This window comes from Balaenoptera acutorostrata, chromosome 12 (genome assembly GCF_949987535.1).
Source record: "Balaenoptera acutorostrata chromosome 12, mBalAcu1.1, whole genome shotgun sequence".
Classification (NCBI taxonomy): Eukaryota; Metazoa; Chordata; class Mammalia; order Artiodactyla; family Balaenopteridae; genus Balaenoptera; species Balaenoptera acutorostrata.
This window is the reverse complement of record NC_080075.1, coordinates 90,195,718-90,213,588: the sequence shown is the minus strand read 5'-3', so window position 1 is coordinate 90,213,588 and position 17,871 is coordinate 90,195,718.

The window sequence follows — 17,871 nt, the reverse complement described above, 5'->3', positions numbered from 1 at the left end:
GGTTTTAACTAAATAACCATGTTCTTTCCCTTTTACTGTGCTGGGGAGAAGTCTAAAAACAACCTTCTAAGTTAATATATATTTGACATTTAGATATTTTCTATTTTTTATTAAACTATGCACACAATATATATTTTCAAACGAATAGTGCAAAAGATGATTTTTCCTATATAGGTAAAAAAAAATGACATTTCAGACCTCATTTTCCATGAATTTTTTTCACTCATCATTTATTTGCTTTTATCAAGTACTATGCATAGCTGTCTCTGGACAAGGGAAAAAAAAGGATACTGTTGTCCCCTTAACACCTTCTGAAGAAGACTAATAAAATTAAGTAGTAGTTTATAGCCCAGGGAAGGGTAGTTTTAACTGTGGCACAAAAGAAGACTATTGCAAAGAAAAGGCACCAGCATATATAAATGTCAAAGTCACAGAGCAGTAATTTAAGCAGCACGAGCTTCATCTCACACAATTTGTACACCTCTGTGTCCCTGAAATTCTGTGAATCCACAGGGAGCATTAAACCCAAATGGAGATGGCGAGGCATTTTAAATCAGAATCAAACTCATTGCTTCGGTGAATCGCTTCAGACTTGAATTAAGTCTCTTGTTTAATCAAGATATTAAAATCAAGGAGGCACCAAGAGCCTATGCCTTGTGCATTTAAAAACACTCTCTGAGGTGAAGTGGCCAGGTGTGGACTCACTGACAGATTGCTAAGATTCAGGCTCACAGGTTCACCGACACTCAGCAGGATACCTGAAGAGGCTATTAATGCCGAGCACTGAGAAACACAGTCTTAAACCCAGACTCTGCAGTTACATGCTGTGGACATATGATAAAGTTAGTGAAACTTGCCGACCCACCGTGTCCTCACCTAAGAAAGGAATCAGTTATGCCATGTGCTTACCTCACAAGACTGGCACTTGTAGGGACTCAACAGATGACAGTTGTCTCACGGTGACTGCTTTCCCTCAGGAGGAAAAGATTTCCCTGTTCACACACCCATGTTCCTGGACATGTTGTAGAAAGGGGTGAGAGATGCTTATTCATTGGTCAAATAATAATCTCAGAGATGTGATACCAGTATTTCATGACTTCTTTGTAACATAAAAGGAAGGAAGAAAGTAATGTCATCTTCACTGGTATGGTTGAAATTGTTAAAAGAGAAACTGAGGGGTATTAACAACATTAAGAGTTTGAGCAAAAATCAATCTGAACCAATCCCAATGTAGCAGATAGAAAGAAACTCCGAGGAGCTTTACCGAATGAAAGGCTTTCACAGGCAGAGGGAGCGGGGACGAGGAAGCTGCACTGGGCAAAAAAGCAGTTTGGTTACCGCAAAGTTCCGTTCCTTTAGGGGATGGCTCAGGTCTAGCCGGCAAGTGACCTAACTAGTGCTGATCAGTTGATTCCTGATTGATTGGTTTGAGATTCCATTTCTGGAACAGCTGAAATTGCAATTAAGTCTCTGTTTGGAGATGTGGGACTTTGCAAAAGTAACTCCATTTGGGGCCTGTTTTCTTGTTTTTAGGGAAATGATTAGATTCAGAGAAAGAGAAAAATATCAAACTAATCAGAATACACACACACACACACAAACACAGTGATGAACACAAGTCTTAGTGGCTTCTTGGACAAGAGTCACACCCAGTTGGTAATCTATTGCTACCAAGGGCCAGTTCTGTATTTTCTTTAAAAGTGACAGATTTTATTTTAGATTTCTTTTAATGGACATTCATATTCCTAGTGTGTGAGAGGGTTAGCATGTGCCCATTATGGAGAGATCTCTGGAGTGGCAATTGTTTTCGGGTGAGTAAAGGAAAAGAGCCAAGGGAGCTGTTGGTTAATAACAAGAAGTACATTCCACTCCAGCCACAAGTTCTGAACCAGCAGTAAGTGACCCACCCCTGCAGACGTGTGACCTGAGCCAAGAGCCAGCTCACTGTTCCTGCTAAGCCAGGATCACCAAATGCACAGGCCAACCAGCCCCATCCTCAGAGGCTGCCCTCCAGGACACAGAACGACGGCTGACATCTTCCACCAGAAAGGAGATCTGCAGCTGAAATTGTCACCAGTTGCCTGTCCCTAGCTGAGGAATTCCTCTCTAAAGGATTTCGAGCTCTTAGGAATCATGAAAGACCATAAGCAAATTCAAGTAAATTACCCTTCCCAAACCCCCTGGATGTCCTGTGATGAGCCATCACATGCATTTCAGTATTTTAACATCAGAACAAACATGCTGGGGCTTCCCTGGTAGCACACTGGTTAAGAATCCACCTGCCAACGCGGGGTACATGGGTTCAATCCCTGGTCCTGGAAGATCCCACATGCCGCAGAGCAACTAAGCCATGCGTCACAACTACTGAAGCCCACGTGCCACAAGTACTGAAGCCTGCACGCCTAGAGCCCGTACTCTGCAACAAGAGAAGCCACAGCAATGAGAAGCACATGCACCACAACGAACAGTAGCCCCCGTTCGCCACAACTAGAGAAAGCCCGTGCACAGTAACAAAGACCGAACGCAGCCAAAAACAAATAAATAAATTTAAAAAACAAATGTGCTACTTGGGGATGGGAGGGACATATCCATAACCTTTTCTTTCCCAGATGTACAAAATTCAGCATTGTGGATTTTTTGCTAAAAAATGGAAGTTTATTTGGAGATCGAGAGGAAAAAAGAATCAACCCAAGCTACCTTGAAAGGGAGGATTTGGCCAGGATACAGGTTGTTTCTCCATTCTCAAGGGCTGCTTTCTCAGTTTTTAGAGTGCAATGAGCAAAAAAGATTTTAAATATCATCTAAATAACAACACACCACATTGAACTCCACCCCAATCTCAACAGATATCACTTTTTGCATAAGTCCTTATTGTCCATCAAATGCTACCGTGGAATTAGTCGGAGTAACAGCAGTTTTATAGACCACGTTTTCACAAGTAACACCATTTCCTGATTACATAGCAAAGACGTTCATGATGCCAACGGATCTGTCAGCATTTAAATGAGGCATTTTGGAAAAAAAAAAAAAGTCAGACAGTGTAAATGTGACTAATGCTGCAGCATTAGAAACCATGCTCTGATAGAAATGCAATGTACCTGTGTCCCCCATCAGTCGCGTGCTGTTTCTTTTGATGAAGCAAGACTAATTCCTCAGCATTACTTGTGCAGATGAGATTACGGCTCCTTTTAAGAATATATACTAGAAATATCTGCCAAATTGAGCTCATTCCTTCCTCCTTTTTAAACACCTTCCTCCTTTTATATCCAGGGCTGATTTCAGGTAAAACTGTGAAGGGGACAGATTTGACTTCCAGAGCTGTGTTTTGAAAGCAAGTAGCATACTACATAGGAAAGTACTGGGGAACTAGACAGACCTGGGTGTCAATATTCTCTGTCATATACTAAATAGATGACTTAAGGCAATTCATTAGAGCTCTAAGAGCCTCAATTTCTTCTTCTGTAAAATGGAAATAATTATGTCAATTCCCAAGTTGGACGTATCTAAATTACATGACTCTTAAAATGGCCACATAAAGAAGACTTTTTTATATAACAACCTTCTTCATTTTGTTTAGTCACTTTTACATTTATCATCACTTTCCATATTTTAAATGTGTTTATTTCACCTTGTTACCAGATTGTATTGTAGCTTCATCAGATCCACGTGGAAAAGGGGAGACTGTGTAAGTAAGCGGAAATCAAATGCCCACAGGTTCTTAATTCTCAGGATGGTATAAAGAGCTGATAACTCCGTGATGTGTGTTTCCCAGTGGGATATGCATCTTCACTGATCATTAAACCCAAGGGCTGAGGTTCTTACACTGAACCTCAGGCACAATCAGAAAACACAGAATCATGATGGACGTGGGGAAGGAGTGAAGCTAGGGGAGTGCCTGGTCCCCTCCAATGCCTCTGAAATCAGACCAGATGGGAGAGCGCTGGCTCCATCCTCAAGTCAGGCTGGCCCTGCCAATATGAGATATTGAAACCACTGAGATTTCATCTGCCTGGGTGAATCAAAGCTGAAAGGATCCGTTCAAACCAGATGGACCGGGAAACTGCAATAATTGCCGACGAGGGTTTCTGTTCGAATATAAAGAGCCCAGTACCAGCAGGGTGTGAGGGGCAGAGTAACCCCAAATACTGCCCTGTAGCTCACTTGTCACCACCAAGATCTGAATTACATTTTGGAAGGGACTTCCAGCCACCCTGCTGCCTCCTGAAGCTGGAGTCACAGCTTCTGGAGCTGGACTTACGGTGAGTTTAAGAGCTGGAGCAGAAACAGAGAAATAGATGATGGAATCCTGGTGGCAGCTAAGTCAACTGCTTCCAGGGATGTGTAAGGCTCCATCTTGAAGAAATTAAATCCAAATACCAAGTTCATTGACCAGAGATGGGAGAGGAGTCATTGAATCAGGACCCTGACGGAGAATCAGAAAGCTAGACCAACAGGAAGCAGCAGGGGCATTCTGGACGCCATGGGTGGTTGTTACAAGGCCTTGGGTGTCAACAGTTCTCCCTGTGGGGCTGTGGGTGTGCGGCCTCTGCTGAGCTGATGTCACAGCCTAAGAAAGTGCAGGCTCTTTCTTCATGGTCTTCTCTGCTGGGTGCAGAAAGCATGGCCCTTGAATAGGGTCCTGAAACCTAGAAGTGAGGACAAGCAGAGATAACCAACAACCACTGAGCAATGAGGAAAGAGCACCATGAAATCCCATGGACAGAATTAAAGCATCGTGTCTAAGGGCAGGGAGCCAGCTTGGGATGTGTCATGGACCGAATTTGCATGTCCTCCGCAAATTCTTATGTTGAAGTCCTAACCACAAATGTGACAGTGTTTTGAGTCAGGGCCTTTGGGAGGTAAATAGGGTTAGATCTGGTAATAAAGGACCTTCATAATGGGGTTAGTGTCCTTATAAGAAGGAAGAGAGAAAGAGTTCTCTTTCCCAAGTGAGGACACAGAGGGAAGGAGGCTGTTGACAAGCCAGGAAGGGGGCTCTCACCAGAACCCAGCCCCGCTGACACTTTGACCTTTGGCTTCCAGCCTCCGTATCTGTCAGAGATAATGTCTGATGTTTACCCCACTCAGTCTGGGGTATTTTGTTATAGCAGCTGGAGCTGATGATCAGATCATAGGCAAAGCATCAGCAGAAAAGAATAGTTCAGCTGGGGGCTGTGGGCAGGAGGCGTGGGGTTGAATCCACACATCTTAGAAGAAGGACTTTTTCCCTGTAATTTCCCTGGGGGAGGGGGAGGCATGAATATAGAAGATACATATTTTGAGAGTACATAGAAAGCCACATATTTGAAGCACAGCAGCAGGGAGGGAGCTCTGCCACTTCTACCCGGGAGGGGCTTGTTCAGCAAGGGTGAGACACACCACCCCAGCCCCTTTTGAAGAGATCTGTGTGGACTGAATTAAAGGTTATAAACAGAGAAATGTGTGAGGCTGGACCAAGAAAGTGGCTTCATCTAGGGAGGAGGTTGTGGGAAATTGAGCCTCACCTGTCTGGAATAAGGAAGGAGTGGGAGGAGAGGCTGTCCAATGATGTGAAGGGAAGCACCCATCCCAATTCACCCATGGAGGTCAGTGTGGGGACCAGGATGTCAATCCCAATAGATACACACGTACTCTGGGGAGAGGGACAAAGGGCAGCAGAGAGGCAGTTACAACAGCTCCACATGAATGACAACCGTGAGCCTTGGAGGGGAGAGGAATGGGGCTGAAGAACTGGAGCAGGTGGCAGAACTCACGAGGTAGAGAATGAGGAAACACAAGGCCAAAGGGAGAATTATAGGTGATTTCAAAGAGGGAATAATCTTCCCTGTACACAAACATTCATTCAGAATTGGATTGGAATCTCCAACAATAGTTTCAGGAAAATAAATACGTTAATTGTGATCAAAAGAGGTGCCCTTGCGTGAAAATACAGAGAATGTGCTTCATTTATCCATTTGTTCTTTCTCACCTGTGGACACCCCGCAATCTCACAAGCTCACAGTCACCATCTTATTTTAAATATATATTTAAAAAAAATCAGAAATGTGACGTTCAGAGTTTGAGGCATATGTTCAAATACCCCCAGCTACCTAGGAATTGGCCTGGTACAAAGCCTGATGTTTAACAGTCTTTTAATAAGCAGGTGGAATTTGGATTCTTTTACTCTAGGCTGCTAGAAATTTACTATTAAATTAACATTTTTCAGAAGTTACAAAACTGTTGTTCTCTAAACTCTGTATTTTATGAAAATATCAAAATAGAGATATTATTTCAAAATATAAGTAGATTTAGTGGAAAGGCCGGAAAATAACTACATTTGTGGTTAGTGACCATAAACAAATTGTTTCTAAGTTATCCAAAACCATTCAGTTTTTTTGTAGATCTTTTTATATATTTTGTTATTACAATAAATTTCTAAATCTTTCATTTGTTTTCAGAAACTTATCTTTATATCAGCCTTACCAAAGAGAGCTTCTGGTAAAAGTTATTTAAATCTAAAGGTCTGGGTAATTCTGTATTTGCCTTCTGTAATATATCCTATTAAGACCATATGAATTCAGTAGATTTTTTTAAAATGTAATGAAATATCATAGAAATCAGTAAGGCCCAAAGTGATAATGGATAATGGAATGCATTTAATGTAAATCATGTTATCCAAATCAAGTCTCTGGTTTCATATATTAAACCACCTACCCATAATCATAAATTTAAGAGTGATAAATTTTATTACCTGATTTTAGAGATATCAACTAAAACTTACCATTGTTCATTTGGCTACTTTTTCCTCTATTAAATCATTCTCCTAATATTTACTATCAAGTGTACGTAGCATTTCCAAAGTGATGTTGTATTATTCTGGTTATTATCAAAAGCTGGTTTTCTGATAGCTTTACTGAGTCAAATAAGCTAGATGATACTTATGTACAAAATGTATGTCATGTCATTTCATTCTCATCTCAAAGCCTATATAAATATATATATAGTATATATATATATATGTAGGGAATATATCTGTACATAAAACATATATATATATATATATATATATATATATATATATATATATATATATATATAATGTTATATGCAAGACTCTCTTAAATCTTTGAGGAGAGAACTTTGACCCCCAAATCCTGTCCTGTGCCTGTGTGCCAATGTCACTGTCTCTCCCACGTGCATCATGGTGACCCTCCTTCTTCCCTTTAGCAAAGTATTGGCTGACCAACTATATATTTTTAACATTACAGGCCCCATTGTCAAGATCAGGTGAACCTGGTAGGGTATTTATCAAGATGAGCTAAATACTGGATAACCAAGATAATGAACGCAAAATGTTACAAAATAGGAAACCAAAATAACAATAATTTGCACTAAGTGAAAGATATAATATGAAGCCAAAACTCTGAGAGAGAGGCTTCAACGTCCAGGGGCTTTGGAGGCTAAGAACAGGAAGTAGAGGCAAGCAGATGGAGGCAAATTGCACAAAACTGAAGCCATGACAATCTGAGAACACCTGAGGCTGCTGCTGGCTATTAAAAATGACACATGTCTATCTTCCCTGGAATCATCCCCGCTAGTAGTAACTTGCCTGCTTCCATTTGGTTTCTATTCACTAAGTTGTCGGTCCATGTATCAATATCTTGTTTCCTGTTTGGAAAAATCAGTCATCATTCTGACCATTTCAGTGGCTTTCAGCAACCTCACATAATTTCACCCAATGACAGAGAAGAGAGTCCTCCTTGTGAAGGAGACAAATCTTTCTCTAAGTGCCTCTGTTGGTTTCTCTTCTTTATCATTGGCTAGAGCCAGGTCCCATGGACACCCTCTGCTGCAGAAGCAGGGAAAGGAAGAATCTAGCTTTGAAACCTCTGTCCCAAGAGGAAGTTCTATCAGCAGAAAAGAAAACCAAAGGAAAGGATGTTGATCAGAAGCCCAAAAGTCTCCTCCACACCCCAGAGAATGGCCCTGTGATGGGATAGAAACAAATGAAACAAACATATTTCACTCACATTGTACTTTCCAGAACTAGTCAAAAACTAGCATGGGAATGGAAGCAAGATGTACCTCTGCCCTCAGCAGGAGATAAGAACTTGTTACAGCTTGGAAGTCTTTACCACTAGACTCAAACAATAGCATGATTCAGTTCACCCCAGGGCAACCTTATAGATATTAAATGGGAGTCCTGAGGAAATCATACCCTGAACACACTACGATGAGTCTGGCTTTTCTAGAAAATGTCTAGAAACACTTGTCCTGCTGGTGCTAGAAGAATCAATTGGGGGGTGTGTGGCGGTTTCAGGGCCAATAAGATGCACTTATAATAATCAGTGGAGAGGATTGCAAAAAAATGTTACTGGAGTACCAAGAGGAACAAAACTTTCTATCCTAAACACTTACTCTATACAAAAATATTTTCATAAACTTGTCCTGCTTTTAATTTTGAAAAAGTTAATTGGTATTTTTATAGTCAAAACACTTTTCAAAAGAACCTCACTACTAATGGTGATGTAAAGTGGAGAAAAGTGCTCTGTTAGAAAAATCAACCATATGGTTCATATTTTTTTAAAAAAACCTAAATATATGTCTTTCCATTTGCATTTCCATCCAGTCCCAAAGAAAAGAGGTGAGAAAACTAATAAGTGTCCCTGGTGAATGGCCTATTAAGCTATCTGTTCTCCGCCTATCACGGGAGCGGCTCTGGCCCTGCCTGGCTTGCAGCTCCCACCCAGCTGGAAAGTGCACCCTGGATAGTCTGCAGCCCACCGAGGCCTCTCCATGTCAGCACCTCCTTCCACCCACCTCCCGACGGTCATCAGCACCCCAGAGCACCTATTTCCTGACTGCTTTACAAGCTGCTGTCAGGAATTTAGTACTTTAAGGCTGACTTCAACACCCTTCTTTCATGTTTTATGTTTTTTCCAGTTTTATCGTCATTACACAGCTGCAGAAAATAGCTACAAATCAGGGGAATGACAACGCACTGCAGGGAAGGGGAGAAAATGTCCATGCCTCTCCACGGTGTGCTCTCAAAAATAGGGCAACATTTATTAAAGCAGAGGGTAACATTCTGGCCTGCAGGATGATGCATATTCCGTGTTCTCGGTTGTTTACTGTAAATAAAACGAAGGTCTCTTCCCTTGGTGTGGTTAGAGGGGAGGTGGTAACTGCTCAGCACTCGGGTAGGCAGCGGGTAGGCAGCGCCAGCCCGGCTCAGCGATGCTCCATCCCCAGCACAGCCCCTGCCCTGGGGGCGATGTCCCTCCCTCTCCAGGGATGGCTGGTCCTCTTAGCAAACACATCCCCCACTGTCGAGCGAGAGCTTTAATACAACATCCCCACTGAAATATTGGTAGAAGTGTTACCTTTAAAATTTAAAATTTTCTCATCTCACTGTCTTACCTGTAGAGTATCTGAAATCCTTTTTTCAAAGAAAGTGGGATTTGTACTTGACCAAGCACATGGAACCTCGCGGAGCAAGCTCAAGCAGGCTTATTTGCCTGAGGATTTAAGAGCTCCTAGGGGAGAAATCCTGAACGAAGGAACCAGACATAAAATATTCTGAGGGAGAGGGCCATTCTGAGTTCAACGTGATACCTAACCACTTGAATTTATAACTTTGCCAAAGCTCTGTCTGAAGGCACAAACTCTATAGGAAAAATGCAGTTACTTCAGTAACAACTCTGTAGCGCTGTATGTTGGTAAAAGGAGAGAGAGAGAGAGAACTGGGTCCCTCTGTCCAGGTGTGCAAGCTAGAGCAAAGATGCCCAGGTGTGTCCTCGGGTCCAGTGCCAAGGCGAAGGGGACAGCACATGAGTGGACAGGGCAAGACATTCACGGAGCTACCATCTAGATGGGGACGCATGTGAAGTGAACACATAGAAATAGAGCCATCATTGCAAATTGTTCAAGTTCTCTGGAAGAGAAAAGCACAGGATATGAGAAGAGGAAATGTTCGTGGTGGTGTTAAGGAGGTGGAGAATCAGGAAATGCTTCTGAAGATGTGACATTGATGCCGGGACCTGGTGGGTGAGTAGAAGTTTGCAGGGTGAAGAGTGAAGAGAAGAGCTTTCAGGGTAGAAGGGTGGGATTTGCAGAGTCCCAGGGCCAGGAAGGGCCTTCTGTGTGGTCAGGTTACATGTTTTCTCCTTTCCCCATCTTTCTGTTCCTTTTTTTGCTCTCCCCAGTAGGAATCCACTGAAGGGTTTGAGGCAGGAGAGAGACACAATGGACCATTTTCCCATCTAAATCCTCACACAGTGGACCTTAGGGAAGCACAGACAATCAGTATGCATTAGTTTCCTATTGCTGCTGTAATAGAATAACACAAACTTAGTGGTAAAAAAACAACCCAAATTCATCCCTACAATTCTGGAGATCAGAAAGCTAAAATCAAGGTGTCAGCAGGGCTGTGTTCCTTAGGAAGGCTTCCAAAATCTTAAGGTATTCTAGAAAAACACATATCATACAAAAGCGAATGGAAATACATATTTAACATTTACATAATAATGATAAATTCAATACTTATGAGTTCATCACCAACTTTCAGAAACAGAAAATCGCCACCAGATTCAAAGTCCCTTATTTGCACTTCTCATAATGTCTCACCCTCTCTCCTAACCTGGAATAATTACTACCTCTAATTTGTGTTAATCCCTCCCTTATTTTTCCTTACAGATTTATTACCCAAATGAATAATTCTATAATTATAATAATATTAGTAATTTCCAAGCTTTTAGCCTTTATACAAATGGAATCATAAATATGTACATTATTCTTTTCTTCATTGTTTCACCCATCATTACATTTTCTCAATGCATCTATATTGATGTATGGAGAAGTAGCTGATTAACTGTCGCTCTGTACTAGATTAATCATACAACTAGTCCACAGTTTACTTATACATTTGATAGACATTTAGGCGGTTGTTTTCCAGTATTTTGTTGTTAAAAACAATGCCTTGATTATGCGTTTACATATCTTAATTCTCTTGTGCTAAGGTTTTTCTAGGGTATCTATATAGAAGGAGAATTTCCGGATTTTAGATAATACAGCTCTTCTATAGCCTTACTATGGCACTGGTGAGAGACTAATTTATAGTTCCCTAGGAAAGGTATTAGAGTTCCGGCTGCTCTGTATCTCACCAACACTTAATATTACCACACTATTTCCGCCTTCCCCCAATCTACTGGGTGTTAAGTAGTAACACATTTAGGATGTGAATTCACATTTTCATGACTATTAATGAAGTTGAACACCTTTTCATACATTTATTCATAATTTGTGTTTCTTTTATAGGAAATGACTGCATTTTTCCCATTTTTCTGGTGAGTTTTGTCTTTTCCACATGGAGTCATAGAAAAAATTAAATATACATTGTAATAATAAACCTTTTTGATTACATATGTCATAATGATTTTCTCCCAAGTAATAGCTTGTCTTTCATGTAATGAGATACATTTTTGTATTCTTTTCATGGCTTAAGAGCATAAAGATGTTCTAAAAGTTTCAAAATTTTTGCCTTTCCCATTGAAGGTTTTCTCCATCTGGAATTGATTTGTATGTGTGGCATGAGGTAGGGATGCAAGCTGATTTGTTTTTCATTCAAATAACCAACTATCTCAGCAGTGTGTGTTGAAAACTTCACATTTCGCCCACTCTCCATCAATGCCAGCTCTGTAAAATATCACTGTGCATTTAAAAGAGTTTATTGGGTGTCATGTCTACCTTGCTTCATTAATCTATATGTCAGTATTAATATTAATTAATGAAACAATTAATATTGCTTTATAATAAATCTCAATGCTGAGGGTAGAAAGAAAACACCTCTTCTTCCAGCTAATTATTTTTCAGGAGGACCAACACAGTAAGTTACATCACCGGAATCCTTCTGGCAACAAAATATAATAGAGTCAGAAGACAGCTTCAAATTCAGTTTTTTTTTTTTTCCATTTAGCAGATGAGTAATGATGGGAAGTTTAATTAAACTCTAATTTTAGTGTTTCCTCTTGTAAAATGAAGAACTTATGCTTACCTATCCAGGAGTAAAAATGCAAACGTCCTCCAACAGCATCTGTCATATGAATGGGACTCATAATATGACAGTTTCCTTTTGTCTCCATATTACATTTTCTGCCCTCAAAAAAGGTATTTTTCTGTCCACACAACATGTAGTATTATCATGTCCCCATGAAAATAAATAACTAAATAAATGTTTCATTGAGCCATTTCCATGGAATAATCCAAGCCCTAAGCAATTGCTTTTTATCCTTTTCTGTAGCCTATACCTATGTAATCACATTATGCTATTATTTAAATATTTTTAAAGTAAACATAAAGTTGACCCAATAGGAAGAGTTTAGTTAATCAAATTCATATACATGCTATAATTTTCAGAAAGACAAAGCCTTCTTGCAATTACTCTATGACTTTTTTTTCATAAAATAAAAACTATTGCAGGTCAAAATATGATTTAAAAATTGAAGACATGATTTTGTCATGAATATTTTAGTTATAAAGCACTCCTGGGAAATATATGGCACATGCAAATTCAAGAACGGAGAGGATATTTACTCCCAAGTCCTTGTTTATAAAAATAGAGGCCGTTGCTGTTATTCCTATTACCTTCACAGATGGCGAGTGGGCCGTTGTAAAACCATGAAGGAAACCTCTACCCACATATGGGAATAGAGTTCTCTGCCCGGCCTCTCCACTCCCACAGTCTGAGAGCTAATACTCATTGAGTCAGATTCTATGCGTTAAGAATAGTGTGAGATGTTTTACATATGTTATTTCATTTCCTTTTCATAACTGCAGTCTATCTTTATTCCCATTTCAGAGGTGATCTAAGTAGGTTTGGAGAGGTTGACTTGTCCAAGCCTCAAACTCTACTTATTAGTGTCCTAGAGCTGCTATAACAAACAACCACAATTTAGTGGCTTAAACCAATAGAAACTTTTCTCATAGTTCTGGAGGTCAGAAATATGACATCAAGTTGTCAGCAGGGCAGTGTTCCCTCTGACGCCTATAGGGGAGGATCCTTCCCTGCTTTGTCCTAACTTCTGCTGTCACTGACGATATTTGGTGTTCCTTGGATTGGAGACACATCACTCAGTCTCTCCTTCCACCATCACATGGCATCCTCCTCGTGTGTCTGTGTGTCATATTTTCCCTCTTCTTACGGGGAAGCCATTGGATTAGTGTCCACCCTAATTGAGTATGACCTAATTTTAACTTAACTTGTTGACATCTGTAAAGACTCTTTTTCCAAGTAAGCTCACATTCACAATGCAGGAGCGTAGAAGCTTCTTTTGGGGGGAACACAATTAAAACCACAGCAAGTTAGTAAATGACCTTTTTTTTCTGAGTGTGAATCAGATAGTTCCAGAGATATTTTTTACACTGAACTATGAGATAATGTGCATTTGCGTCCTCATTTCTTTGAAGAGCAGGAAAGGGAAAGGAAATAAACACTTCCAAATAGCCAGTTGTCCTAAAAATGACTAATGTGAGAATTATCTAATGCCAATTTACAGAAGTCCAAAAATCTAAGACTGCAACACTGTCGTGGAGAAAATTGTATGTAGTCGTAACTTTTGATGGGCAGGTTTATAGACTGTAGTCCACAGCAAGCTTACTAGGGAACAACAGTGTGTTATAATTCTCTGCACAAGGTTTATATGAAGTTAGCATTAATAGAGGAGCTTCTAGAACTCAAGTGAGTCCTACTCTGTCCTATGCTGAGTAAACCATATCAGGAGTAATATGCTCATTTTGGAGCATGTATTCTGTCAAAAATAGGCTAAGCTGGTACAACAAATATGTGCAAACGTGTTATCTCAGACACAGCAAAAATTGATTCTCTATCATATAACAAGACAGAATGCTATGGACTGAATATTTGTGTCCCCTCTAAATTCATATATTGAACACCTAACCCTTGATATGGTGGTATTTAGAGGCAGGGCCTTTAGGAGGTAATAAGGCTTAGATGAGGTCATGAGGCTGGGGTCCAATGATGGAGTTAGTGAATTTGTGCCTTATAAGAAGAGGGAGAGAGTTTAGAACTCCCTCTCTCTCTCCACAATTGTGAGGACACAGTCAGAAGCAACCAGGAAGAGAGCACCCACCAGGAACCAAATCCTACTGACCCTTGATTTTGGATTTTCCCACCTCCAACACTATGAGAAAATATATTTTGATGTTTAAATCACCCAGGCTATGGTATTTTGTTATGACAGCCTAGCCAACTAAGACACAGAGGTAAGAAGATGATGCAGAGCCAGTAGGCAACTTTGTTCCATGTGGAGGGACAGGGACCTAGGGTCTTTTGCTCATGTTGCTCTGTTTTTCCAAGACTGTTAACATATTGTTCATGATCAGAGCAGAGATGTTTCATTGTTCTCCAGAATCTATTCTTCCTTTATTACTTTTAGTAACATAATCTACATATTTCAGCAGGGCAGTGATCATCCAGCTACAGACTTCATTTCCAAGCTCTGAGCCAAAATTGTACGAATGGAATGTGAGTAGAAGTGAGTCTGTGTCTCTTTCTGAAAACAAATGGCTTGCCCTTTCCCTGCTGGATCATGGATGTGGTTTGGGTAAGTCAGCTTTGAGCATGCAAGTTGCAACACTTTAACAATATATTGAGACCAAGTACGTGTGGTTGGAACAGTAGGGTGTCATCTTTGAGAAAGAAGGGGAACAGAAAATTGACCACCATATGCTCTCAGAAAGGAATGGTTATTTTCAAATCATTTCAAAGACAGACACAAACTAGTTCCCTACTTGGCCACCTCCTTTATGTTATGATATTACACCATTCTCTTGGTAGACACTCTCCTCCAACAATTGGAAAAATTTTAAAAATCAATTGACGGATGAATAATGTGGGCTTATGACTTCCTCTATCCTCTTTTTACAAAATAATCTTCAAAACGGAAAAAAAGTTGAACTCAAAATTGAAATAAACCAATGTGGTTTATTGCAAAAAAGAAAACTTCCTCCTTTCATTGTGAAAAATAACTCATATTTATGGGGAAAACTTTAAAAAGACAGAGAGAAAGAGAGAGATGGAGAGAAAGGAGAAAGCAAACCTTGGTTGAATATATAGAAAAGCTACCTGAGACCAGGCTAAGAGCCAGTAGTAATTATCGTGCTTATGTTTGCCTTTCCAGAATGAGAAACTATTTGGAAAGGCCAGAACTCCATTTTTTCCCCCCAAGGCTGAAGACTAGTCATTATCTTAGTTTTCCCACTATCATCTTTCATATATACAAAGAGAACATAATGTCCAGTATGGCGCATGTGTCCTTTGAATTCTTTTTAGTCAGGCAGCTAGGAAATGCAGATGTTCTCAGCTAACATTTTTTCCCTGCAGCAGCAGCCCAGGGGATTTGCTACGATATTGCTCAAGGACTCAGCAGCAAGACTTAGTTTGACCATCCTGGATTGAGAAGGGAGAGAGTTGGCACCAAATGAGAATGGGAACTCAGCCAAAACAGATTCTCTCTCCCTCACCCCAATTCTCCACCCCCAGGCAAAATTAAATACTAGACACAGAGTCCCATTTGAGGGTAAACATCTGTTACTCTTCTATTCAGTGAGGCTTTTTGCTGCCTAGGTATACAGTGAAAAGAATTTCAGGATATTAGCTTTCCATGAAAATCAAACAGAAATAATAGAAAGGAGAAGAGGCTTCCAAATGTGTCAATTAATGCAATTACACATTGTTATTTTCCATTTAAATAGGTATTCTTTAGACATCTATGTTCATATTCACAAATAGGAAAGCTAAAACTCTGTTTTAAACTTAGGTCTACTACGATATCTAAGAAATGATAGTCACCAATTGACTTACTGTTGCCTCATAACAAGATGTCCTCAAAATGTAGTGACTTAAACTAGCTATTTTATTTTGCTCGAATTTTTGACGAGGAATTTCATGGGCTGTTCTTATGGGGGATCTTTCACATGGAGGCAGTCAGACTCAGGGGAGGGAATATCAATCCCACCTCTCAACGCAGAAATATCAAAGGATTTGTAGACATCTTTTAAAACCATCAGTCATTTATATTATGACCTTTCACGAAATAGATCTTCCATCTTTGCCTACATTTTACTCTTTTTCTTAAGTCATTTGGCCCCAGCCCAAGAAAAAAATGAGGTTAACTCATTTGTCAGAAACGTTATAATCCACAAAAATTTCACCCCCTTTTTCTGGACCTATATTCTTACAACAACCTTTTCATAGTGTTGAAAGTAGGAAGTAGGAAAAGTAAAAAATGAGCAACTAGCAAATTTTTTAAAGTTCACAAAGTTTTTTCCATTTCTGTGTCTGATCATTATAATGTGATGTTTCCCAGGTTAAAATATGACCCAAGCAAAATGCCTAATTTGCGTCTTTCCAAAATCTATTCTAAGAGAAACGAGGAGAAAACACACTTGAAAAGGTGGTGTATTTGTTTGCCAAATTATATCTATTATAGCAGCTTAAAACTTGAGATCTGCTTGACTTAAGGCGTGACTTGGTCCATCTGAGTCTATAAAGGGGAGATTCTAAGAACTGTCCTCGCCAATTCAAAGGGTGCTCAGAAGAATGGAACAGACACAATAGAGCCTGTTCTTCAGAGCAGCCAGCATCCATCCAAAGACGAAGACAAAGATTCGTTTATTTACCTTGTTAATGAAAGTCCACAGATGTGAGCTTTGATTTCCAACTGGATCCTCATTTTACCAAATATTAAAACACAAGTTATTTTATTATTTTTTTTAATTTTATTTATTTATTTTTTGGCTCTGTTTGGTCTTCGTTTCTGTGCGAGGGCTTTCTCTAGTTGCGGCAAGCGGGGGCCACTCTTCATCGCGGTGCGCGGGCCTCTCAGTATCGCGTCCTCTCTTGTTGCGGAGCACAGGCTCCAGATGCGCAGGCTCAGCAGTTGTGGCTCACGGGTCCAGTTGCTCCGTGGCATGTGGGATATTCCCAGACCAGGGCTCGAACCTGCGTCCCCTGCATTAGCAGGCAGATTCTCTACCACTGTGCCACCAGGGAAGCCCGTGAAACACAAGTTATTTTTGAATCAGTTCGTCGATTCTGAAATCTTCCAAACTCCTTCCAAGAATTCATGCCCCCGTTTCTCACTTTTCTTCCCTTTCGGAAGTGAGTAATTAGAGTGTGCTGTGTGTGACGTGAGGTGCGTGGCGTGGTGTGGTAAGTAGTATGATGTAGAATGGCCACGTGGCGTGGTGTGATGCCATATGGTGTGAGTCCTGTGGCTGGAGAGCTGGGAGAGGTGAGAAGAGGGTCAGCATTCCTCCAAATTTCTGCTCATATGTCACTAAAAGTACTTTAAAATTCTACATAATGTGTCATATATTTTGTTATATTTAAAATTTTTCATTATAAATTATATAATTGCAAAATAAATGGTGTCCAATATGTTAAAATATGGGTACTTTAAAATAAGATGATTATCTCATGCTAAAAGGTTCCAGTGGAACCTAAATACCATAGAAACTCATCACTTAACAAGCTCTTCCTTATCAGTCCAATATTTTACCTGTTCCTCTTCCCCTGGGGCTAGTATTTTATTTCTCCTTTTCACAAAAATTTTATCTTAGTACAATATGCTTTCGTGCTTGAACAGGCTTTTATTAACATTCCCTATTATACTTCAATAAAAATATATACGAAAATTAAGATTAATATTTGCATGTCCTTATAACTATGGGCATAAAATGCTTAAAAATTTATTCCGGTTGAAGTTTTATTAAAAATATTAGTAGTACACAACTGAACAGTAAAGCATAAAGGTATTAAATTTTTATGAGTAATCATTAACATAAAAGTAAACTTTTATTGCCAAAGCATCG